Source organism: Loxodonta africana, chromosome 12 (genome assembly GCF_030014295.1).
Source record: "Loxodonta africana isolate mLoxAfr1 chromosome 12, mLoxAfr1.hap2, whole genome shotgun sequence".
Taxonomy (NCBI): Eukaryota; Metazoa; Chordata; class Mammalia; order Proboscidea; family Elephantidae; genus Loxodonta; species Loxodonta africana.
The window spans coordinates 104,720,892-104,747,096 of record NC_087353.1 but is presented as its reverse complement, the minus strand read 5'-3'; the positions used below and the strand labels follow the sequence as shown (position 1 = coordinate 104,747,096).

General features: G+C 48.2%; 1 non-coding gene across 1 annotated transcript; it reads right to left on the bottom strand.

Moving 5' to 3' along the window:
• Positions 1-20,024: 20,024 nt before the first annotated feature.
• Positions 20,025-20,095, bottom strand: TRNAR-UCG (transfer RNA arginine (anticodon UCG)). The gene has a single exon. It is a non-coding gene; the product is annotated as a tRNA-Arg (tRNA).
• Positions 20,096-26,205: the final 6,110 nt, after the last annotated feature.

Genomic DNA, 26,205 nt, shown 5'->3' with positions numbered 1-26,205 from the left:
CTCATTTTTAAAGAGACAATTTGAGGTAAAAAATTAAGCATAAAGATCCAGGACAGAATTTTGAGCAATGTGGAATCTCCAGAGTGGTGTGCATTGGTGACATGATTGCTGGTGGGTTACACCCACTGAGAGGTTGCATTAATTGTATCAGATTAATCCACACGGCCCAGAGGCCACCCGCAATGTACCTGGGGCACAAATGTACTAGACTTAGAGAAAGTAAGTGTCTCAGTCATCTAGTACTGCTATAACAAAAAGACCACAAGTGGATGGCTTTAACGAAGAGAAACTTAATCTCTCACGGTCTAGTAGTCTGCAAGTCTGAATTCAGGACGTCAGCTCCAGGGGAAGGCTTTCTCTCTCTGTCGGCTCTGGAGGAAGGTCCTTGTTATGAATCTTCCCCTGGACTAGGAGCGTCTCCATACAGGAACCCCAGGTCCAAAGGACACTGTCTGCTCTGGACACTGCTTTCTTGGTGGTATGAGGTTCCTTTGTCTCTCTGCTCGCTTCTGTCTTTCATATCGCAAAATAGATTGGCCTAAGACACTACCTAACCTTGGAGATCTCCTCAGTACAACAGCTGCTAATTCATCATAGTGATAGGATTTACAGCACATAGGAAAATCTCATCCAATGACAAAACGGTGGACAGTCACACAATGCTGAGAATCATAGCCTAACCAAGTTGACAGGTATTTTTGGGGGACATAATTCAGACCATGGCACTAAGTCTGACAACGTATTTATTCAGCAGGCCAAAGCCGGACGGTCCAAAGTACAATCTGCTCTGAGAGAAAGCCACAGCGATCTTTGCGCACACATTTGCTTTCATTGTAACAAAGCAATTTGTACATTCTGACATTTAAAACTGCACATCTTTTTCCCTTTCCAGTGAAACAAAAAGAAAAATAATTAACTTTTCGTAATGAGCAATTTTAAACGTTGAAAGAGTAGCGGGAAGAGTCCCATGAACCCGCGTGGACGAATCACACAGCTGGAACGATGATGGACGTTTTGCCAACCTTGCTTTTTTTCATCTCCCTCTCCCTTCTTTTTTCTTGGGTGGATGTTTTAAAGTAAATTGAAGACATGTCATAAAAAGATAACTTAAAAATAGAACAGAAAGGACAATAGAGAAGGTCATTTCCAAATAAGATTCTTTGGATTTTGCTGAGCCTCAGTCATGTGTGACTCTCCGTTTGTCAGTGGGAGAGGGATTTATATTTAAAGTGACGGCAGAAGCTGCAGGGATGCCTTACACATCCCCCAAGGAGAAAAGTGTTCCTGTAACCCTCCCACACATCTCAAACCCACCCTTTACCTAATCTTGACTTTATTTTTAATGATTTAAGTTGCTAATATATATTTTAAATTTATTATTTTTTCTCCAGTTTTGCTTTACATGAGAGAGTAGATATATACAAGTGTTGACAGCGGTTTGAGTCCACACAGGTGCCTTGGAAGAAAGGCCTGGCAATCTATTTCTGAAAAATTGGCCATTGAGAACCCTATGGAGCAAAGTTCTACTGTGAGCCACGTGAAGTCACCATGAGTCGGAATCAACACGACAGCAACTGGTTTGATTTTTTGGTTAAATGCTTGCCGTCGGTTCATTGGTAGAACTCTCACCTTCCATGCAGGAGACCCAGGTTCAATACCTGGTCAGTAAGCCTCACGTGCAGCTGCCACCCATCAGTGGAGGCTCGTTTGTTGCTACGGTGCTGAGCAGGTTTCAGTGGAGCTTCTAGACTAAGGTGGGTTCCCAGCCAATCGTGGGGGTTGGGCAAACTTTGTTCTATTGTGCGTAAGTCGGGGGGCTGACTAGAGGGCAGCTAATAACAACAAATGCTTGTTGTCCACAGTCACCTGAATACGGATGCAGAGAAAGGAGGAAGAAGGCTGGAATTCTGCCTGCTTCTGTACAAGGGTCTGGAAGTCTCCAGCCACCAGCAGGACCAGAGAAATGGTGGTTATCTTATTTCCCCCCAGAGGGGGCACTGTGTGTGGACTCTGCAAAGTTTTTGTTGAGAAAGGAACAAATAAGAAGGGACTTGGAACAGAAAATGGCGTGCCCCACCCAAATAAACTGTATACCAGAGAGCAAAGAGGACAGACAAGACCTCAGGAGCCCTAAGTGACTATGTGTGAGAAGACACCAGACAAACCCTAGCTGGTGGGGCCCAGAGAAAGTTAGAGAGGTGAGAGGAAGGTTGGGGCCCCAAGGTTTTATTCATCTTCCTCCCTCTTTTCTCTCCTCCTTTTCCTCGCCTTCTTTGCTTTCATCTCCATCTTCTTCTTCAATGTCAGCCAACCTCCCACGGCCAACATGGCCTCCACTGGGCCTACATCCTTCTCCTCCCCCACTTTTTCTTCCTTTTTCTGCTCTACTCCACCACCCCTGCCTCTCCTGCTCGTTCTGGTTATCATTTCTGCATAACAAATTACTCCCCAATTCAGCACCTTCAAATAACTATTTTACCCAGAAATTTGACTCCTAGGTATACCCCATAAGAATTGAAGGTACAAACTCAAACAGATACTTGTACACCGATGTTCATTGCAGTATTATTCACAACAATCAAAAGGTGGAAACAACCAAGTGTCCAACAGGTGAACAGCTACACAAAGTGTGGTATATACATACAATGGAGTATTATTCCGCACTAAAAAATAATGAAGCTCTGATACACACTACAACAAGGAAGAATCTTAAAAATATTACGCTCAGTGGAAGAAGCCAGACACGAAAGAACACATATATGATTCCATTTATATGAAATATTTAAAACAGCGAATTCATAGAGACGGAAAGTAGATGAGACCCTACCAGAAGCCGGGGGGACGGGAAGATGGGGACTTATTGTTTAGTGGGTGCAGAGTTACTGTTAGGAGTGATGAAAAAGTTTGGGAAATAGATGATGGTAATGGTTGTGCAACACTGGGGGTGTAATTAATGCCATCGAATTGTATGCTTAAAATGGTTAAAAGGACAAATTTTATATGTATTTTACTAAAATAAAATTAAAAAAATATTTGATTTTGCTCATTATATTGTAGATCAGGTGTTCGGAAAGGGCTCAGCTGGCAGTTCTCACTTGGGGTCTCCCACATGGTGGAGGTTGATGCTGCCAGGGGCTGCAGTCATCTGAAGCACACGACTGGGCTGACCATCCAAGATGGCACGCTTGCATGGCTGGCAGTCGGTACTGGCTGGCTGTTTTCTGCTACCCGTAGCCTCTCTAGCATGGAGTCTCTGGGTAGTGGGTTTCTTACATAGTAGCTGGCTTCCCCTGAGTGACCATCCCGAGAAAGTCAGATGGAAGTTGTGTGGCCTTTTTTTGACTGAGCCCTGAAAGTTGCAGTCCCTTCCGCCATACTGAATTGGTTGAAGCAGCCACAAGCCTGCGGAGATTCAAGAGGAGGGGATCTAGATTCCACCTCTGGATAGGGAAGTGGCAAGGCCACGTAGAGAAAGGGTCTGTGGATATATATATATGTAGTGGTAAAAATATACACAACAAAACATATGCCAGTTCAACAATTTTTACAATTTAGTAACATTCATTACATTTTCAAGTTTTCAACTAGTCCCGCTATCTTTTTCCAAATTATCCACCATCATTAACATAAACTCAATGCCTCCTGAGCAAAACCTCCCCCTTCCCACCCCTGGTAAATGGTAATAATCTTTGGTTTCTATATATTTGCTTATTTCATATTAGTGAGATGGTACGGTAATTGTCTTCTTGCACCTTATTTCACTCAGCGTAATGTTTTCAAAGCTCATCTGGGTTGTGGCACGCACCAGGACTCGTTTCTCTCCAAGACTGAGAAGTATTCCATTGTGTGTACGTACCGCACTTTATCTGTTCATCTGCTGATGGACGCTTCAGTTTCCACCTTTTGGCTGTTGTCAACAGCGCTGCAATGAACATCTCGTGAACTTTGGAGGGCAGAAAATGCATCGGAATGTCACATTTTGTGCTGGTCAAAATCTTATTGAATATTCATCTGACGATACGGAAATCAAGAGCACCGGCTTTGGAAGGAAACTTGTGTTGCATCTCAAAGCTGCCGTTTACAGACTCTGCTGCTATCGACAAGTGACTTCTGTGTCTCCATTTCTTCATCTGTAAAATCAGAATCATAATATAAATCGCCTTGTGGATTTGTCATGAGGATTGAATAAGATAGCCATTTTTACCAACCACATTAATGAAGATGAGATAAAAAAAAAAAAAGAAGGAAATACATGATTCTGGCTGTGCTTCATCACCTTCTCCTAAAGGTGCATCCTGACTTATCCTCACACTTGCACACCGAAGAACGCAGCATCTTGATTAACTTGCTAAAGGAATGTCACAAAAACCACAGCTTTCTGAAATTTTTTGGTCGTTGCAATGATCTTGATCGGCGGATAGAAAATGCCTGAAGAACGAGTACGTGGAGAAGAGGACCAAGAGCAGGGAGCATGGAAATGCGACGTGAGAGGGACCTTTTAATCCTCCAGAAGAGTTTGAAAAATGAATTATATTTCGCTGGGTGCCTTGGCTGAGAGCAGACTGGAAGACCCTTGGTTGATAGTCAGAAGAATCTTATCTTATTTGGTCTCTGTGATCCTTTGACTGGAAAGTGTGACCCATATTTGTACTTGAAGAAATGGGGAAACCCAGGATTCTGTGTATTTGTTGAGTGGAGTCTTTAGTAGTAGCAGTGTCTCCCTCCCCCCCCCCCCCCGCAACAATCCTGACTTCTAACATGTTCCCTTTGTCTACAACCAGCTAACATTGAGTAACTTACCTCCCTCAATAAAAATAACTTACTTTAATCACACACAAAAAAATTATACACACATTGTTACGTGACCCTAGTTGTTCTCTCTGTAATGTGACAGCACACTCTTCCTTTCCACCCTGGATTTCCGTGTCCATTTAACCAGCTCCTATCCCTCTCTGCCTTCTCAACTCACCTCTGGACGGGAGCTGCCCATTTAGTCTCATGTATCTACTTGAACTAAGAAGCACACTCTTCATGAGTATCATTTTATGTCTTATAGTCCAGTCTAATTTTTGTTTGAAGAGTTGGCTTCGGGAATGGTTTTAGTTCTGGGTTAACGGAGAGTCTGGGGGCCATGTCTTCCAGGGTTCCTCCAGTCTCAATCAGACCGTGAAGTCTGGTCTTTTTACTAGAATTTGAGTTCTGCACCCCACTTTTCTCCTGCTCCGTCAGGGACTGTCTGTTGTGTTCCCTGTCAGGGCGGTCATTGGTGGTATCTGGTCACCATCTAGTTTTTCTGCTCTCAGGCTGATAGAGTCTCTGGTTTGTGTGGCCCTTTCTGTCTCCTGGGATAATATTTTCCTTGACTCTTTGGTGTTCTTAATTTTCCTTTGCTCCAGGTGAGTTGGAACCAATTGATGCATCTTAGATGGCTGCTTGCTAGCTTTGAAGACCCCAGACGCTGCTCACCAAATTGGGATGCAAAACATTTTCTTCATAAACTTAGTTATGCCAGTTGACCTAGATGTCCCCTGAAACCATGATTCCCAGACCCCCTGCCCTGCTACTCTGTCCGTCTAAGTGTTTGGTTATATTCAGGAAACTTCTTAGCTTTTGGTTTAGTCTAGTTATGCTGACTTCCCCTGTGTTGCCAGGACCACACAACTTTTTAAAGTGTCTGGAACCAGTTGCTGTCAAGTAGATTCTGACGTATGGCGACCTTATATGTGTCAGAGTGGAAGTCATTTTTTGGAAGCAGTTTACCAGGCTTTTCTTCCGAGGCACCTGTGGTTGTAGTCGAAACTCTAACTTTTCAGTTAGTAGTTGAGTGCGTTAGCAGACTCTAAATAGGAAGCAGTTTTTAAAAAGTCTAAAACAAAACAAAACAAAACCTTCTGACCTCTTTCATTTTTAGTAAAATCCAATTAGTGATCAATTGTTTACTTTTTATTTTTAGGGGGAAAATACCACATAGCCTGGGGAAAACGCTGTTTGCTGACTCTTCCCGCATCCTTGTGCTAGAATCCAATCTGTCCCCAGGTTGGCTTGGGAAGGCAAGGAGCTAACAATAGAGGAGTCTTGCTCAACCCATTTAGGATTTGGGCTTAGATCTGACACTGAGTCAACATCCGACTCCCAGATCTGCTGGGGCTCAGGGGGGCTTGGGCGGTTCCTCAGCGGTCAGGCTGATGCCAGGCTCTGACCAGCTGGCTGGGGTGGCAGGAGAGGTCTCACCACCCAGATGGGGAAGAGAGGGCCTGTGGGAGATGGGGGCAGAGGAGGGCATTGGCCTGTGTGGGCAGGGACTGCACAGGAGGCACGGGGGCCGGACACATTGCTGGTCTGACCTCCTGTGTTCGAAGCCTTTGTGGGCCATGGGGAAGCTCCTAGGGATGGGCGCGGGGGAGGCAGGTGGTGGTCCCCAGAACCCACCTCTGAGCCAGACAGAGGGTGATAGGACCACACAAAAGGGCTTTCTTTGTCTTCTCTCAGCAAGCAACAGAACGCCCATCCTTCCAACTCAGCAACACGTTGATTTTTGACTCATAGCGACCCCATGTGGCAAAGTAAAACTGCCCCATAGGGTTTCCTTGGTTGTAGTCTTTAGGGGAGCAGATCACCAGGTCTTCCTCCTGGAGAACCACCAGGTGGGTTCGGTTAGCAGCAGAGTGCTTAACTGTTGTGCCTCAAGTGCTCCTTTTCCTCCCCCTTATTGTTTCTTATTTAGTCCCTAACCCAGAACCAACACCAGTTGCCGTGGTTTGAGTCTGACTCCCGGTGGCCCCGTGCGGGTCCGAGTGGAACTGTTCTCCGCAGAGTTTTCAACGGCTGGTTTTTCAGAAGTACACCGCCAGGCCTTTCTTCCAAGGCACCTCTAGGTGGATTTGAACTTCCAGCTTTTTGGTTAGTAGCCAAGCACGTAACTGTTTGTGCCTCTCAGGGACACCTAATCACTACACAGTCCTCCAAAATTCACACTCCAGGTCTAAAGCCACTTTTCAGTTCTGAAATCCAGATAGCTCTGAAAACACGATCCTTTTTTCTTGCTCATTTGGCTGCAAAAACCTGAGCAGAGCTGGTGTGAGGCTATTTATAGTCCTTAATTTTCCCACGTAATGTGGGTCTTCATCCATTTTGCTGCAGAAATGTCAATGTGTTAGATTACGGGGTGCAACCTCAGACCTTGCTGGGAGTATGATGTAACATATGACATGTGCACTATATCATCTTTGTAAAATAAAAATTGTTTTGAATTCTGAAACACATTTAGCCCTGAGGTTTTGGATAAGGGACAGTCAACCTGTATTAGCCTCAGTTTTCATATGAGGAAACTGAGGCTCAGAGCTGGTTCCAAGGCTCATCCTGCTTGAAGAGGAATTTAGGTCCTGTCAGTCGGTGTCCAGTGATGGGCATAGGGTTGCAGTGTGTTGGAATAGACTCCATGGCAACGGGTAACGGGAGAACGGGTGAAACCAGAGACTTCCTCTTGTAAACTGGGCACACCCTAACACTTGGATTCCTGTCTGCAAGTTCTCGCCATGGTCCCCCACCCTGGCCATGCCCATGCTCAGACCTCCTTGTTTGTGACCTTCAAAAATAGATCACACCCCAAAATCTGAACAAATCTCCTGATTCTAATCTAGCTCCAGGCCCACCTACGAGACTTATTTACACCAGACGTCTGCCCCTGCTGGGGCCACCTTTGCTTTGATTCTGAGGGGAAGGAAACGGGGTGGAGGTGGGTGGGGAGGGAGAGAGGTCTATTGAACACAGGTGGGAGAAGGGGCAAGAATGTGGGAGTGAGCGGCCAGTGGGGTATCCTCAGAGTGGCTAGCGGGTGGTCATAGAACCAGTCCATTGTAAGCATCTCAGAGATGCCCCTAACTCAATGCCCTTCCCTGCCCTAAGAAAGAAACCACATTACTATTGTTAGTTGCCGCCAAGTTGGCTCCTGCTCACGGTGATCCCACGGACAACAGAACAAAACATTGCCAGGTCCTGCGTCATCTTCACAATGCTGGGGTCCGCTGTGTAATTTTAATGACTTCTAGTCTAAGGGGCTCATCTTCCAGCACTATATCAGACAGTATTCAGTTGTGCTCCTTAGGGTTTTCATTGGCTAATTTTTGGGAGTAGATGGCCAGGCCTTTCTTCCCAGTCTTTCTTAGTCTGGAAGCTCTGCTGAGACCTGTCCACCATGGGTGACTCTGCTGGTATTTGAAATACCCGCGGCATAGCTTCTAGCATCACAGCAACACACAAGCCACCAGGGAATGACAAACCGACAGACGGGTGGTGAAGAGAGGAACTATAGCGAACCCACAAGCTCAGGGTCGAGTTCTAAAGAAGAGTCAGGGCAGAAAGTTTGTCCTCTTTAAACAGACCAGGGCTGCAGATGTCAGTGCCCCCTTGGCCCTCTCCCACAAGACCTTCCCTCATGTGGCTTCCTCCTCTTCTCTGACATTAGTCTGACTTTGTAGCCAAACTTCCTCGCTTGCCTCGGGGGCCCTTGATCTGACTATACGTTTCAGTTGCATCTCTCCAGCTGGACCTTGGCCTGACCATGGGACTCCTGGGGCGGTGGGGTGTGGGAGCTTCTCCTTGGTTCAGGATGATGCATGTCTCTGCCCGACTCTGCGTGCAGCGACGCCCCGCTGGTAGCTTGACACTGGCCACGGAGGGAGTCCTTACTCCTTGACACAGTGCAAATGGCCTTTTCCTCCGAGAGCTAATTTAGCTCTGACCTCGCCAGCCCTCACCTCTGCTCACCTGGCTTACCTCCCAGGGAAAGAATCCAGGCAGTTTCTACCTTGCCCTGCAGACCTGAAGCCAGGGTCCCCACTTCCGATGAGTCTGTTAACAGCTGGGAGAGGAAATAAGGCTCCGATACGTGATAGACTGAATAACGGTCCCCGAAGATGTCCCATCTGACTCCCCAGAATTTGTGACTATGTCATCGCACGTGGCAAAAGGGACTTTGTGATGGATTATGTTCAGATTCTTGACACGGGAGATCGTCTTGATGATCCGGGTGGGCCCAATGCAATCACAAGCGTCCTTTTAAGAGGGACGCAAGAGGGCCAAAGCCGAAGAAGGCAATGTGGTGATGGAAGCCTCGAGAGAGACCGAGAGACTGCTGGCTCTGCAGATGGAGGAAGCGGTCACCAGCCAAGGAATGCAGGCAGCCTCTGTGGTTGTGGTTGTGCCATTGAGTCGATTCCAGCTCCCGGTGACTCCATATGACAAGAGTAGAGCTGCCCTGTAAAGATTTCCTAGGCTGTCGTCTTTATGGGAACAGATGGCCATGCAGGTTTGAACCACTGATATTTCGTTAGCAACTGAGTGCTAACCATTGTGTGACCAGGGCTCTAGAAGCTGACAAAGGGAACAGATTCTCCCCTGGGGCCTCCAGAAGGAACCATCCCTGCTGACACCTTGACTTCTGCACACCAAGACGAATTCGGACTCCTGATCTCCGTAACTGCAAGTTCATATATTTATGTTGTTTTAAGCCACTAAGTTTGTGGTAGTTTGTTACAGCAGCCATAGGGAACTCATACAGACACTGAAACAACCAGCGAGCCCCTCAGCACAGCACTGAGTCACAGCCTAGAGTGTGGGGCTGGACTCCATGCACCTGCCTGGCGCGTGGTTATGCGCTCAGGGAGAACAATATTCTGTCTGCCTGTCTGTTATGGGTTGAGTTGTGTCCCCCCAAAATATGTGTTGAAATCCGAAAACCTATACTTGTGGATGTGATCTGTTTGGGGATAGGGTTTTCCTTTTGTGAATGAGGCCATGTCAGTGTAGGGTGTGTCCTAAACCTAATCACTTCTGGGTTATAAAGAGCAAAGTAGACACAGGAGTGTGGACGGGTGGCGGCGGCGGGGGGGGGGGGGGGACAAAGATGCCACACGTGGATGGCCAAGCATCTGAGGAAGACCATGGCTAGAGAAGCTACGAGAGCCTTCCCCTAGACCTGGCACCCTGAATTTGGACATCTAGCCTCCTGAACTATGAGAAGATAAATTTCTGTTCTTTAAAGCCACCTATTTGTGGTATTTCTGTTACAGCAGCACTAGGTTCTAAAACACTGTCCGTACCACCAAGGCTGGGTCTGACACCTAGAGAAAACAGAGAAAGCCAAGGTCAGGGGCGAGCTAGGGCCCCCCTCCTCACCCCTCCCTTCCTCTCCACAGGGATCTCACTCTCTGTACCTAGCCCCAGTGACCCCAGCTACCTCAGCCCAGGTGCCTCTGCACATACTGTTCCCCGTGTGTGGAAAGCACGGCCTCTACTCCTTTGGCCTTGGCTCATATGTCCCCTCCTCCAGGAAGCCCTCTGTGTCCCTCCTTCGGCCCGCAGCACTAGGCCTGCTCCTGAGACACGGCTGCCTCTCAGCCGACCTGGTGCCTCCTCCATCCCGCAGCCCCATCCCTGGCGCAGAGCCCTGCACATGGAAGCCAGAGCAAGCATTTGAGGACTAAATTAATGGTGGGCACACAATTACAGTCTTGGCTTTCTTCTCATGTAGCATACGTTACTTTTTAAAACAACATTTTTTCCTAATTAAATAATTCCCACACTCATTTCTGGACATTTAAACAAAGTTGGAAAAAAAAAAAAAATGAAAGAAAACAAAAAACCAAATCAGTTGCAGTCAAGTTGACCCCGACTCACGATGACTCCATGTGTGTCAACTGTGCTCCATAGGGCTGTGCGTCAAGGGCTAATTTTTCAGAAATAGGTCACCCGGCCTTTGTTCTGATGTGCCTCTCGGTGGACTTGAACCTCCAACCTTTTTGTTAATAGCACAGTGTATTATCTGTTTTCATCACCCAAGGACACCAAGAGAATAGAAGTTACCGATTGTGCTAGTCATCTAGTGCTGCTATAACAGAAATACCCCAGGTAGACGGCTTTAACAAACAGAAGTTTATTCTCTCACAGTCTAGGGGGTTAAAAGCCTGAATTCAGGGTGCCAGATCCAGGGGAAGGCTTTCTCTCTCTGTCAGCTCTTGGGGAAGTTCCTTGTCATCAGTCTTCCCCTAGCCTAGGAGCTTCTCAACGCAGGGACCCCGGGTCCAGAGGGTCCAAAGGGTGCACTTGCTTCTGGTTCTTCATTCTTGGTGACATGAGATCCCTCTCTTCTCTGCTAGCTTCTCTTTTAAATCTCAAAGAGATTGACTGAAGGTACAACCTAATCCTGTAGATTGAGTCCTGCCTCGTTAACATAACTGCCTCTAACCCTGCCTCATTAACATCATAGATTTAGGATTTACAACACATGGGAAAATCACATCAGATGACAGAATGGACAACCACACAATACTGGGAATCATGGCCTAGCCAAGCTGACACGTATTTTTTGTGGACACAGTTCAATCCGTGACAGCCATGATCCCACCCTGTACCCAGAGACCCCGCTCCTCTCAGTCGTGCCTTGAGGTGTGTGTACATTGTGTGTTTTTGTCTCTCTCCTCCCCTCCAACATGCTCTCTCAGACATTAAAAGACAGACTGGGGTCGTGATGTACATTTTGTTCTGTAACTTGTTTTTCTCACCTAACCATATGCAAAGGGTAGCTTTTCAACCTTTCTTGTTCTATCTTCTCAAGTTTATGCTTTCTTGTTCTTTTTCCACGTAGATTATGCTTCCTTTGCTTTTATATTTATGTCATGAGACACATTTCTTTTCTTTTTTTTTTTTAAGACACATTTCTTGTTGGAATCCTACTAGTGGTTGCCTTTTAGGTTTAAAAAAAAAAACCTAAGTTTCTTTACTCATCAAAGTCAAGGTGGAAATACTGTCTGCTGACACCTCTCAGTGCTGCTGAAAAATTTAACAAGTTTTACTTCACCTTCCTCCATTGTTGTCTCATTTTTGTTGATTTAAATCAGGTTTAAAAAATATTACCATTAAATTATTCACATTAAAAACCAAGACCAAACCCAATGCTGTCAAGTTGATTCTGACCATAGCGAACCCTATAGGCCAGAGTAGAACTGCCCCATGGAGTTTCCAAGGAGTGCCTGGCAGATTTGGACTGCTGGCCCTTTGGTTAGCAGCCATAGCACTTAACCACTACACTACCAGGGTTTCCTATGCCACTGGGGTATTTTCTTACTCAAGGAGTTTGAAATTTCCATTGTTTTGTGACCACATCAAAACGCCATCTGGATTTATCTCCAAAGTTTATTGGTTTAGGGCTTTTTGCTGGTCTCTTTTTCCTGTCACTTCCTCATTCTTGAGCTCTTTATTTTATTTTCTGCCTTCGATGGCCAGAGCCTGTGGTCCAGGAATTTCGTTAGGAGGGCAGACTTTCTGAGCCTGGGCATAGCTCTCTGTGGCTACTGAAGATTTAGAATTTTGCACAGTCCTGGACTAGCTACTTCAAGCTCCATTTTTAACAAGGAACAAAGGCAATGAAAAAACAAACAAACAGCCTTACAAAAATGGCCCGAGATTGGGAGAAGTAGTCCCTGAGAACCATCATGGATGAGGCAGGTCTTACACTTGCTGAGGCCTTTTGCTTCCTGCCCCTTGACCTTGTACCAGTCCTGGGAGGAGCCTGGGCTGGGGCTGTTCCTTCTCATTTCAGAGATTGGGAAAGGGAGGGGTGTGTGTGTGACTGTGTGTATGTTGGGGGAGGCACTGTGACCTAGGAGGGTGTGTGTAACTGTGTGGCTATGTGTGTTGTATGTGTGTATTGGGGGAGGCATTGTGACTTAGGAGGGTGTGTGTGACTGTGGCTGTGTGTGTTGGGGGAGGCATTGTGACTTAGGAGGGTATGTGTGACTGTGTGGCTATGTGTGTTGAGGGAGGCATCGTGACTTAGGAGGGTGTGTGTGACTGTGGCTGTGTGTGTTGGGGGAGGCATCGTGACTTAGGAGGGTGTGTGTGACTGTGGCTGTGTGTGTTGGGGGAGGCATTGTGACTTAGGAGGGTGTGTGTGACTGTGGCTGTGTGTGTTGGGGGAGGCATCGTGACTTAGGAGGGTGTGTGTGACTGTGTGGCTATGTGTGTTGAGGGAGGCATTGTGATTTAAGAGGGTGTGTGTGTGACTGTGTGGCTGTGTGTTTGGGGGAGGTTTTGTGACTCGGAGGATGTGTGTGACTGTGTTGGGTGAGGTGTTGTGACTTATGAGGTTGTGTATGACTGGCTGTGTGTGTTGGGGGAAGTGTGATTTAGGAGTATGTGTGTGTGAGTGTGTTGGGGGAGGTTTTGTGACTAGGAGGGTGGTTGTGTGACTGTGTGTTGGGGGAGGTATTGTAACTTAGGATGGTGTGTGTGACTCTCTGTGTTGGGGGAGACATTGTGACTTAGGAGGGTGTGTGTGGCTGTGTGTGTTGGGGGAGGCATTGTGACTTAGGAGGGTGTGTGTAACTGTGTGGCTATGTGTGTTGTATGTGTGTCTTGGGTGAGGCATTGTGACTTAGGAGGGTGTGTGTGTGACTGTGTGGCTGTGTGTGTTGGGGGAGGCATTGTGACTTAGGAGAGTGTGTGTGTGACTGTGTGGCTGTGTGTTTGGGGGAGGTTTTGTGACTAGGAGGGTGTGTGTGACTGCGTGTTGGGGAGGTGTTGTGACTTAGGAGGGCGTGTGTGACTGTGTGGCTCTGTGTGTTGGGGGAGGTGTTGTGACTTAAGAGGATGTGTGTGTGTATGTGTGTGTTGGGAGTGTCATTGTGACTATGATTGTGGCTGTTGCTGTGTGTATTGAGGGAGGTATGTGTGTGACTGTTTGGATGTGTGTTGGGGAGATGTTATGACTCAGTGGACCCCCAGGCACTGGGCTGGATGCTCTCTCTCCAAATTTCAAGTTCTGTTCTCCTCTGACCCCACTCCAGGCAGGTGAACATCTTTCTGGTATTTTCTGCTTTCAGTCATTATCCACCTGACATCAGCAATGATATCCCTTGTTCCACCTCCTCTTCTGAATTCAGCTTGAATTTCTGGCAGTTACTGCTGCAACTGCTTTTGAATGATTTTCAGTAAAATTTTACCTGTGGGTGATATTAATGGATCACCTTTCTTTGGAATGAGTACAAATAAAGACCTCTTCCAGTCGGTAGGCCAGGTAGCTGTCTTCCAAATTTCTTGGCATAGATGAGTGAGTACTTGCAGCGCTGCATCCATTTGCTGAAATATCTCAGCTGGTATTCTGTCAATTCCTGGAACCTTGTTTTCTGCCAGTTCCTTCAGTGCAGCGTAGACCTCTTCCTTCAGTACCATCGGTTCCCGATCATGTGCTGCCTCCTGAGATAGTTGAATGTTGACCATTTCTTTTTGGTACAGTGACTCTGTGTATTCCTTCCATCTTCTTTTGATGCTTCCTTTGTCATTTTGTTCCCCGTAGAATCCTTCTATATTGCAAGTCTAGGTTTGAATTTTTAATTCAGTTCTTTCAGCTCGAGAAATGCCGAGTGGGTTAGCTAATGAAAAGCCTATGGACCGCAAAGGTCTAATCCCATATTACGTTGTCACCCTCGGTCAGGGACCAGGCTTGATGGCAACCAACAACAACAGTGACAATATAATCACATTTAAGGACCACTTGGATAATACAGAATAATCTTCCCATCTCAGATTCCTGAACTTATTCACGTTCGCAAAGTCTGTCTTTCCACGGGAAGTCATACTCACAGGCTCCAGGGATTAGTGCCCGGATATTTTAGGGGCTATTATTCAGCCCCGCCCTGAGTGTTTTGGTGGCCCTCACATTCTGCACCCAGGTGAGTGCCTCGCTCACCTCACCCTACGGCCCACTCCATGGAGGATTCAGAAGAACTACCTCCTTTTTGCTGAGGCAACTCCACAGGTGTAGCTAAAAGTTTGAGGTCAAAAGGCCCTTGAGGCTGGAAGCCTGGGCTCATTCTCCCTAAGGCAGCCGGTGACTTCTGTAAACCTTGACTGGTGGTTTTCTCTTGGAACAAAGCTCCTTCCCAGCCTTCCCAGGAACAGGTGGGTGGAGCCCCCTTTAAGCCAGCCCCCCGGAAACCCTGGGACACAGGTTCTTCCTGAGAAGTCCTCTGAAATCCCAGAGACGCTTCTCCACAAAGGAGCCATTTGTCCACTCACAGGGCAGCCCACATGTTTTTTTTTTTTTTTTAAATAAGATTAAACAGCTTTCTACATAAATGAAAGTTTGCAAAAACATTACAGGGAGTTTCTGTATACCTTCAGCCATCTTCCCTAATGCTAACATATAACCAAAGTACAATGGTCAACTCCAGAAAATTAACGCTGGTCTTTTTTGAACTACAGATCTTATTTGAACTTTGCAACACATGGCTTTTCTCTGGTCCAGGATCTAACCCAGGATCTTGTATTTAGTTATTTATTTATTTTTTATTGTACTTTAGCTGAAGGTTCATAGAACAAACTAATCTCATTGAACAGTTAGTACACATATTGTTACATGACATCGGTTAACAACCCCACGACATGTCAACCTCTCTCTTCCCGACCTTGGGTTTAGCTGACCTGTTTTGCTGACAGTTTTCACAAGGCCATTTTGATACGGCCATAGAAAAATGGACTTGCAGCAATGTAAAATCGCGTAATTTTCACTGCCAGGTAGCGTGCACCGCAGGCAACTCCTCCTCTGTTCTGTCCAGGACCCTCCCTGCCACCCTCCCTTCACTTCCAAATCCCACCACATCCCCCACCTGATCCTTGAGTTTCATCCCGTTCCTGACTCCCTCTCCTCCCCAGCTTGGCGACCACAGTTGGTAATCGGATGAGACTCAGAGAAGGAGTGAGGTGTCTGGTTTGCGGGATGAGGGAAGCGTCTCTCTCGACAAATTTTCAAGTCATGAACTTCCATGGCTACAAACCAAACTCGCATCAGGGCAAAGTGTCTCAACTCCGCGCACCACCGAGGGAAGGTCCGCTGTAACGATCACTTTGGGCTTGCGCCCAGATGGACTTACAGACAACCTTTGGGAGTCCACCAGCTGGAAAGGGCTCCTACAATGAGAAATCCAAAGAACTAACCTTTTAAAATTAAAATAATGTATGCTAAAGAACACACATAAGTATAAGTTATAAAGCATGATTATAAAATAAATATCCACAAACTAACGGCTCAATTTAAGAAACAGAACATTACTGATGTTTTGGCAATGGTTTGTGTCTTAGTCTTAAACAAAATCTGTACCTAGGGTTCACCGGGGACGTTGGCGGTTCAGTGGTTGACTTCTCGCCTTCCATGCGGGAGACCAGGGTTTGATCCTGACCGAGGCGCCTCGTGTGCAGCCACCACCCGTCTGTCAGTGGAGGCTCACGTGCTGCTATGATGCTGAACAGGTTTTAGTGAAGCTTTCAGATGAAAATGGACTAGGAAGGAAAGCCTCGTGATCTACTTCCAAAAGTCAGCCAGTGAAAATCCCAATCCAAAACTGATCATGGGGATGGCACAGGACCGGGTAGGGCTTTGTTCTGTTGTGTGTGGGGTCGCCACGAGCCGGGGGCTGGACTCAGTGGCAGCTAACAGTAACAGCAGAGTTCATTACACTATGACTATGATTTGAGGAGCCTTGGGCAAGTGTCTCCTGCTCTGTGGACTTCAGTTATTGGGAGGACTGGGATGGATGGGGGAGCTCTGAGGCTTTTCCTCATGTGGAGGTCTTATTCCAGGTACAGATTGTGATCAGCTTGGTTCAGAGCTCAGAACAGGTGCCAGGGTTGACTCACACTTACAGGCTTGAGGCAGAAGCTGCCCTCAAGGGCAGCAGTGAGTATGACGCAAGTGTCCTGTTGGCACCTCGAGATTCCAAGACCTCTTTGTGAGACCTTTGAACTTGTGTCTTTGCTCACAGGTGAACACTCAGGCTCCCCTGCTGCAGGGGTGATGAGCGGCTGTTTCAGTTCCTGGACTTTCCCCTTCCCAGGATAGCCCTGTTGCCTTTGCAGAATCCACGTGCCTGGAATTTGTAAGCAGAGCACTGAGGTTATCGCCATTCTGCCGCCTGAGGAAGGTCTTGGTCAGCTGAGCTGTCACGGGCTTCCCCAGAAGGGCACTTATTTTCTGCTGATTACTGGTGAACGCCCACGACTTGGAGAAACAGCTCCCAAGATTTGTGCAGTGTCTAGAAATGCGTTCTCAGTAACCAGACCAAGCCCGTTGCCGTCAAGTGGACTCCAGCTCATAGCGACAGACTAGAACTGCCCCATATGGTTTCCAAGGAGCAGCTGGTGGATTTGAACTGCCAAACTAGATTAGCAGCCGAGCTCTTAACCATTGTACCACCAGGGCTCTGTGGTCTCACTAGCCCCTCCCCCCCATTGAAGAGGTCACAGAAGTGGCATTTGAAGACTTCCCTAAGCAAGAAGGGTCATCCCACAGAACAGCAACGGAGAGCCCCCTAAGGCTAGGATGCAGGACTGCCAGGCTTTTTGGTTACACTCTTTGCAGTGTGGTTTCAACGTCCAGATTTACCCTGCACCCGTGATGTGAGCCACATCTGGTGTCTGGGTTCTGCTTCCAGAGGGGTCCCTGTTTGTCACCCATTCTCTGCGGAACCACTCAGCCTAGGATGTCACCCTCCATGCTGACGAAAAGCCGCTGAAGTGTTTCTGGATTTCTCCTGGAGACAGATGTTATGAACTGAATTGTCTTCCCCAGAATATGTGCTGGAGTCCTGACTCCTCTAACTGTGGGAGTAATCCTGTTTGGAAACAGGGTTTTCTTTATTATGTTAATGAGGCCATATCAACGTAGAAACCAAAAACCAAACCCAGTGCCGTCGAGTCGATTCCCACTCATAGCAACCCTATAGGACAGAGTAGAACTGCCCCATAGAGTTTCCAAGGAGCACCTGGCAAATTCAAACTGCCTACCCTTTGGTTAGCAGCCGTAGCACTTAACCACTACGCCACCACGGTTTCCTATCAACGTAGGGTGTGTCCTAAACCTAATCACTTCTGAGTTATAAAAAGGGCAGGTGAGGCACAAGTGGGAGGGGGCAAGCACGGGGGTGTGGGGTGGGGGTGTAGAGTGGGGTGGGGGTGTGGGGTAGGGGCGTGGGGTGGGGGTGTGGAGTGGGGTGGGGGGCGGAGGGGTGGGGGTGTGGGGTAAGGGTGGAGGGGTGGGGGTGGGGTGGGGGTGTGGGGTGGGGTGGAGGGGTGGGGGTGTGGGGTGGGGTGGGGGTGTGGGGTGGGGGTGGGGTGGGGTGTGGGGTGGGGTGTGGGGTGGGGTAGGGGTGGAGGGGTGGGGGCATGGGTTGGGGAGTGGGGGCGTGGGGTGGGGTGGGGGTGGGGGTGTGGGGTGTGGGGAGAAGGCAGACGCCACGTGAGGATCGCCTATAAACCAAGGAGCCAAAGAATACCCAGGACTACCTACAAGAAGGAATTGACATGGCTGACACCCTGATTTGGACTTTTAGCCTCCAAAACTGAGAAAATAAATTTCTGTCTGTTAAAGCCACCCACTTGTGGTATTTCTGTCACAGCAGCGCTAGGTGACTGAGACAATAGTCAGGGCATCCAGACGCAGGGCAGCTAAGAGTGACGGTGGGTAAAGTAGCAAAACAAGTGCTGGGGGGGAGGCCTGTGGGGAAACCGCAGGTGCTGGTGGGAACAGAAAGTGGTATACCTGCTTTGGAAAACAGTTTGTCAGTTTCTTGAGAACTTGGACATACGCCTACCATATAATCCAGCCATTTCACTCCTAGGTCTTTACCCAAGAGAGAAGGAAATACATGTCAATAGAAAGACTTGCTCACAAATGTCCATAGCACTTTATTTGGCATGTTGTCACTGTTAGCTACGGTCAAGTTGGCCCCCAACTCGCAGCGGCCCCGTGTGTTACAGAATAGAACTGAGCTCCGTAAAGTTTTCTTGGCCGTAATTTTTGTGGAGGCAGATCTCCAGGTCTTTTCTTCTGTGGCATTGCTGTGTGGGTTTAAACCACCAACCTTTCGATTCGTAGCCAAGTGCAAACAGTTTGGGCCACCCAGGGACCTTGTAATAGCCCATAATTGGGAACAACTCAAATGTTTGCCAACTGGTGAATAGATAAACTGTCATTCAATCATACAGTTAAGTGATACTCTGCAATAAAAAGGAATGAACTATGGATACGTGCAACAACTACATGCATCTCACAGTAATTACGCTGAATGAAAGAAGACAGACAAAGCAGACGACTTACTGTATGGTTCCATTTACATAAAACTTCAGAAAATGCAAGTCAATCAACAGTGCCAGAAAGTGGATTGGTGGTTGTCTGGGGACGGGGCGGAGGGGAGGGAGGGGCAGGAGGAAGGATTACAAAGGAGCTTTAGGGAACTTTGGCAGGTGAGGGACTTGTTCCCTGTCTTGAGTGTGGCGATGGTTTTATGAGCGTTTATATGTGTCAAAACTCATCAAATTGCACACCTTAAATATGTGCTGTTTATTGTATGTCAAATAAAGCTGTTTAAACGCCAACAATAACAGAAGAGCTGATGGTGAGGCCTCAGGTGTCCCAGGAGTTTTCTGGCTAGAGGAGGGCCAAACACGGCCACAGTCCTGATGCCATCCCCAGGAACCCGAGTAGAATCTGCAGGTGGGATGAATCGTAAAGCTCTGCAGGAAAGCCTTCCCCAGGCCCATGGACAATAAACACTTCCTGGGCCCTAGGGGCTGCTCCACGCCTTTACGCAGGCAGCATTTACCAAAAGTAAACATTTGAAATAATCAAGTGGAGTCCTGAATATTTCAAGGTTTTCTTCGTGAGGGATTTCAGATGTTTATGTGGTTTCCACCCCATCCTCCAAGCGGGCGGTGATTACAGAGCTCACATGTGGGCCAGTGGCCATGGACAGATGGGGTTAAAGTCACCTAGAAAACCGGTTGCCATTGACTCAACTCCAGCTCATGGCGACCCCATGTGGGCCTGCACTCCACAGGGTTTTCACTGGCTGATTTTTGGAAGTAGGTCACCAGGCCTTTCCTCCTAGTCTGCTTTCGTCTGAAAGCTCTGCTGAAACCTGTTTAGTATCGTAGCAACATGCAGGCCTCCACTGACAGACAGGTGCGTGGGGTGCCTTGGCCAGGAGTCAAACCTGGGTCTCCCACATCGAAGGTGAGAATTCTACCACTGAACTACCAGGGCTCTCGGGGAATTCTGAGGCCCCCTAAAGGTCAAGAATCACTGGCTTAGCCCAAAACTTTCATATCAGAGAAAACTGAAACCAGGAGCAGAGAAGGGGCTTGCTCACAGATGGATGATGGAAGAATCCAGATGCCTAGTGCTCTTCTCCCACGCTTCTCCAAAACTTGATATTCGAGCTGACTGCATCACTGTGTTTCTGTTTGAGTTGGAACAGGTCGGACACAATGGGAATTCAGTCATACCCCGAACAGAGCCATACTGTGAGGCCTGATTCTGCCGGAGTTGGGAAATTGCCCCTTTCCCAGTTGTTCCTACAACTAGATTCTTTTGCTGTCTCCTGTGGGTGGATTGTCTGTCCTGCACTCAAATCAAGCATATCTTACTCTGCAGGGTGGGAAAGTACATAAACTAGTCAAGAAGATCTGGGTTCAAATCTCAATTGCACCATTCAGTAGCTTTGGGACCTTGGGCAAGTAACCTTACCTCTCTGTCTTTGTTTCTCTTGTTAACGTGGAGATTTTATCTACCTACCTAACTGAATGACCTAACTGAATGAAGCTGGCCCATCCACAGCAGTCCCTCCCTCCTTCCTGGATCTGAGGCAGTCAGGGCAAGTGGGTTGACCATTACTGCCATTTTATGGATGAGGGGGAGGGAAGATCATAAAGGATACCTGTGAGATATACATAAAGTAATTTGTCCTTTGTCCTTGGTGACTGAGATAACTCTTGGAATTTCTTGAGTAATTGAGGTGCCTTTATTATCTAAAGCCTCCAGACAATGCTTGAGGATTTGTGCAAATGAGGTGTGGGCTGGCCAAACCAGAAAGACCACCAGGGAGACAGGGTGGCATGATTTAGTCAATCATGACTATGAAATGAGGCCCCAATCATGCTCAATTATTACTCCATAATGAAGCCAATAAAACCTCTGGATACGGAAGCTTCAGGTACTTCTTGGTTGGTGAAAGACATTCTCATGCATGTGGGACATGGAAGCCTCGCGTTGGGAATGCTCCCAGACCTTGTCCTATGCGTCTCTTCATTTGTATCCTTTTTTGCTATAAGGAAGCTGTAATTGTAAGTACTGTTGTCTTAGGCTGGGTTATCTAGAGAAGAAAAACTAGTGAAGCATGTGTGTGTGTGTGTGTGTGTGTGTGTGTGTGTGTATAAACCCGAAACCTGTTGCCGTCAAGTTGATTCCAACTCAAAGTGACCCTATAGGACAGGGTAGAGTAGAACTGCCCCGTAGGTTTTCCAAGGAGTGCCTGGTGGATTTGAACTGCCGACCTTTTGGTTAGTAGCTGAACTCTTAACCACTACATCACCAGGGCTTCCATGTATATATGGAAGTAAGGGAGCCTGGGGTGGGAGGTGGGGGAGTGGGGATAGGGAGACTCCTGAGCTTGTGGCTGGCATTCCGAAATGATAGAGGGAAACCCCTGAATCTGTAGCCCACATGTCAAAAGTTAGGGTGTTGTGTGGACTTCCAAACTGGCTGCTGGCATCTGCCCGTTTGGCAGTCTGAAGGACTGCGTCCTTTTAACATGTGAGGTCTGAGCTAGCTCTGGTGGCTCGGGTCAGAGTGACAAGGGCTGCACGGATGGCTGGAGTCAGAACTGAACAGAGAAATGAAAGTGGGAATTTGTTGTATCTTCACAGCTGAGGACAGAATAGTGGGATTCTGAGCTTTCAGCGCTACGCAGTGAGTCATCACTCCTGGGCACACATTGAGAAAGAGGATTCTGTTTTGCTGGAACTTAGAATTTTTCAAACAAGAGATGGTGGTCCAGTTGCTCAACTGACCTCATAGCATGACTCAGGGACAGAAGTCTCCTGCTTGGCTCCCAGAGTTCTCTCCGCCATGCCTCTCGGCCGACGGGGAAGAGCCCTCAGGGCCTTTGTCTTGGACTCTCCTGCTTTCCTGCAGACTCGTTGCTCATCCATGTGATTTCCTTGGTATCTCTTCTGCTTAGTCCTGCCTCTTCTGATACCCACCTGTTCCTCTCTGTGTAGCGTGACTTAGTGCAAAGAGCACGCCTTCAGACGAAGGCAAATTGTCAGGTGCCGTCCAGTCGGTTCCGACTCACAGGGCCCTGTGTACAACAGAGCGAAACACTTCTTGGTCCTGCGCCATCCTCACAATTGTTGCTATATTTGAGCCTGTTGTTGCAGCCACCGTGTCAGTCCATCTTGTTGAGGGTCATCCTCTTTTTCGCTGACCCTCTACCAAGCATGATGTCCTCCTCTAGGGACTGGCCCCTGCAGATAACACATCGGAAGTACACGAGACTAAGTCTCCCCATCCTTGCTTCTAAGGAGCATTCTGGCTGTACTTCTTCTAAGGCAGATTTATTCGTTCTTCTGGCAGTCCATGGTATAGTCAGTGTTCTTCACCAACACCATAATTTTAAGAGTAAGGCATACCAAAAAAAAAAAAAAAAACAACCCAGTGCCGTCGAGTCGATTCCGACTCACAGTGACCCTATAGGACAGAGTAGAACTGCCCCATAGAGTTTCCTAGGAGCGCCTGGCGGATTCGAACTGCTGACCCTTTGGCTAGCAGCCTTAGCACTTAACCACTGTGCCACCAGGGTTTAGAGTAAGGCACACCTGGGATTAAATTCTTACTCTTCCACTTAGTAACTGTGTGACCCTTAGAAAGTTCCTTAACCTCTCTGAGCTTCTATTCCTCATCTGTAAAATTAGGGCGTGTATAGGAATTGTCGTGTGGATCAGTTGGGACAGTGTATGCAAGTCACCTAGTATGGGGTCTTGCACATAGTGTTGTTGTTGTTAGTTGCCATCTAGTCAGTTTTCAACTCACAGCGACCCCAAGTGACAGAGTAGGACTGCCCCATAGGGTTTTCTAGGCTGTAATCTTTATGGGAGTTGTTTACCTGGTCTTTTGCTCTAGGAATCGCTGGGTGGTTTGAATTGCCAACCTTTTGCTTAGCAGCCGAGTGTTCAACCGTTGTTCCACCAGGACTCCTTTCTGGCACACCCCCAGCCTCACCCTTATTATGAACACATAGGAGGAACTCAGGATGGTGATGGTGGTAGGGCCGGGGTGGTGGGGTGGCTCCTGGCCCTCGGTCTCCGTCTGCCCCTGTGATGGGGCCACATCTGGGTGGGGATGCAGGGTTCTGCTCTCATTTGACAGACTTCAGGCATCCCTTTCTCTTATCCTGGCTCCAAGCCCCCTCCTCCGTCCTCATCCCCTGGCATAGTCCTGCCCTGCAGGCCCCTGGGCCCTCCAGCTCACATCTCAAAACGAAATGGCTTTCTCTGACTTCCTTGGGGAAGCAGAGCCTGTCTGGGGCCTCCACGGGTTGCGGGGGGATGCCTCAGGGGAGATGAAGCCTGCAGGAGAGATGAGGAGACTGATTTAGGGTCCCAGAAAAGCACACGTACACACACACACCTGCACATGCACACACTCACATGCACACCTATCCCCTCACATACAATCCCCTCATACACACATAGTCCCCTCACACACACACAATCCCCTCACACACACAGTCCCCTCACACACACAATCTCACACACACACACACGCTCTTACATGCACACACACACAGTCACACAGTCCCCTCACACACACTCTCACACACGTACACACACAAAATCCCCTCACACACACTCAGACACATGCACACACACAGTCCCCTCACACACACATACAGTCACACACACAGTCCCCTCACACACTCTCACACACATGTACACACACACAATCCCCTCACACACACTCACATGCACACACACACAGTCCACTCACACACACTCTCACACACACATGCACTCACACACATAGTCCCCTCACACACTCACACACACAGTCCCCTCACACACACTCTCATACACACACTCACACACTCAGTCCCCTCACATGCACTCTTACACACACACACTCTCACAGTCCCCCACACACTCTCACACACACATAAACTCACACGCACAGTCCCCTCACACACACATACACTCACACACACAGTCCCCCACCCACTCTCACACACAGTCCCCCACCCACTCTCACACACACATGCTCACACACACAGTCCCCTCACACACACTCTCACACACACACTCACACACTTAGTCCCCTCACATGCACTCTTACACACACACATACACTCACAGCCCCTCACACACACATACACTCATACACACACAGTCCCCTCACACACACATACACTCACACACACAGTCCCCTCACACACACAGTCCCCTCACACACACACACACAGCTCCCTCACACACACACATAGTCCCCCCACACACAATATACTCACACACACAAACACTCACACACACACACTCACACACACTCTCACACACATACACACACATACACTGTCACACACATACACTCAAACACACACACACACTCTCACACACTGTCCCCCTACACACTCTCACACACATATACACTCACACACACAGTTCCCTCACACACACATACACTCACATACGATGACACACCCGACACACACTTATACACTCACGCAAATGGACACTTATACTCACAACACACTCTCATGCACACACACACAATGACACATGCTTATACACACACACTCACGTGCACACACATTTGTGACAGAGAAGAGCTCACTTTTGACAAGCTTACCCAGATTTTGCCATCAGAAAATCTAGACAGAAGCTCTCTTACTTTCAGTACCAATGTAGGTGTTGTGTCATTCTGAACAATATCGTTTCATTTCCAGTTGCTCAGTGGTGGATTCGTGGTGGGCTGGACGTCGCTAGATTCACGGTTTAGAGCCTTTAAAGGCCTAATCCTGCCCCGGGGATTAGGGGGGATGCGGCTGGATCTGGGGCTCCCAGCCTGTTCTGGGTGCTTCCACCCAGCAGGGGTACTGCGAACAGACTGGTCAGGACCCTGTCAGCTGTGGACTGACGGGGACCCATCAGAGGCTGTTGCTGGGGAAACGCTGCTCCACGCAAACTGCTCTGGGCTGGGAAGGCGTGCAAGCCAGCCTGTTATCCCTCTCTCCTCTCCTCATGCTCAGCCTCTCGGAGGCCCAAGTCCTTTGTATCTCTTCCGCTCTGTGTGTCGTTCATTAATAGACATTACCCCACAGGTGCCATGGCTGGGGGAAAGTTGCATTGGCATCCTGGGAGTTGAGTCTGCTGTGGGCACAGGGCCAGGCCAGGATGGCTGACATGCCAGGTTCTTACGCCCAGTGTGTCCTTCTGGGGTGAATTCAACATCACCTCATACCATGCGGGGGGTTGGCTCAGGCTAGCATTTTTCACAACCTTTGCTGGGAGGATGAAGCTAGTGCCAGCTGACTGAGGGCAAGGTTGGGAGCAGACCATTAGCCACAAGCAGCCGAGCTGAGCTGCCCACCTGCCGTGACGGTGGGCCCCACTGGTTTTTGGCAGCCAAACTTTCTGAACTGACGCAGGGCTCCACTTTCACGGGCCAAGCTTGCAACATCTTTCCACAATAAAACTGTGATGGAAGTTAATTGCATGCATCATTTTGCAATTGAACAGGTCCATAAAATGTTTATTAGGTACAATCACAGGGGTTGAACGAGTGGCCAGTTGCTCAGCTTTGGGCTGCAGCCAACATCTGGGGGTGGGAGGGGTTCTCTGGGCAGGGAGGTGTCTTAAAAATTGCTGATGTGGAGCGTTCAGATGGACTTTTTCAGAGATGTTCCAGGCTTTTAGGAGGTAGTTGTAAAGTTCTAGTAGTGGTGATAATAACGGCGTCAGGACCTGTCCAACTTCATGGGGGGTGATGAGAATCAAGATCAGTCCGAGGCTGATGACCACGAGGTGGAGGTCAGACACACCTCCACCCTCCGCCTTGTTAGGTGGCCAGTTCTGACACCAGCTACCCTCCCCACGGCACTCTCTCCTTCTCTGCAGGGTTCGATAATCCATTGCAACGGCCTTACAGAGCTCACAGACCATATTTATGTTAGGTGGTTTATTAAGGAACAGGGTGCAATTTGTGATCAGGATCAGGGAGAACATAGGCCAAGTGTCCCTTCTTCAGTGCAGGACTGCTCTCTTGGCTGTGCTGGCCTCCTCTCGGCCCTGAGGACGGGCTCTCCCTGGCCCCCTGAGGACAGG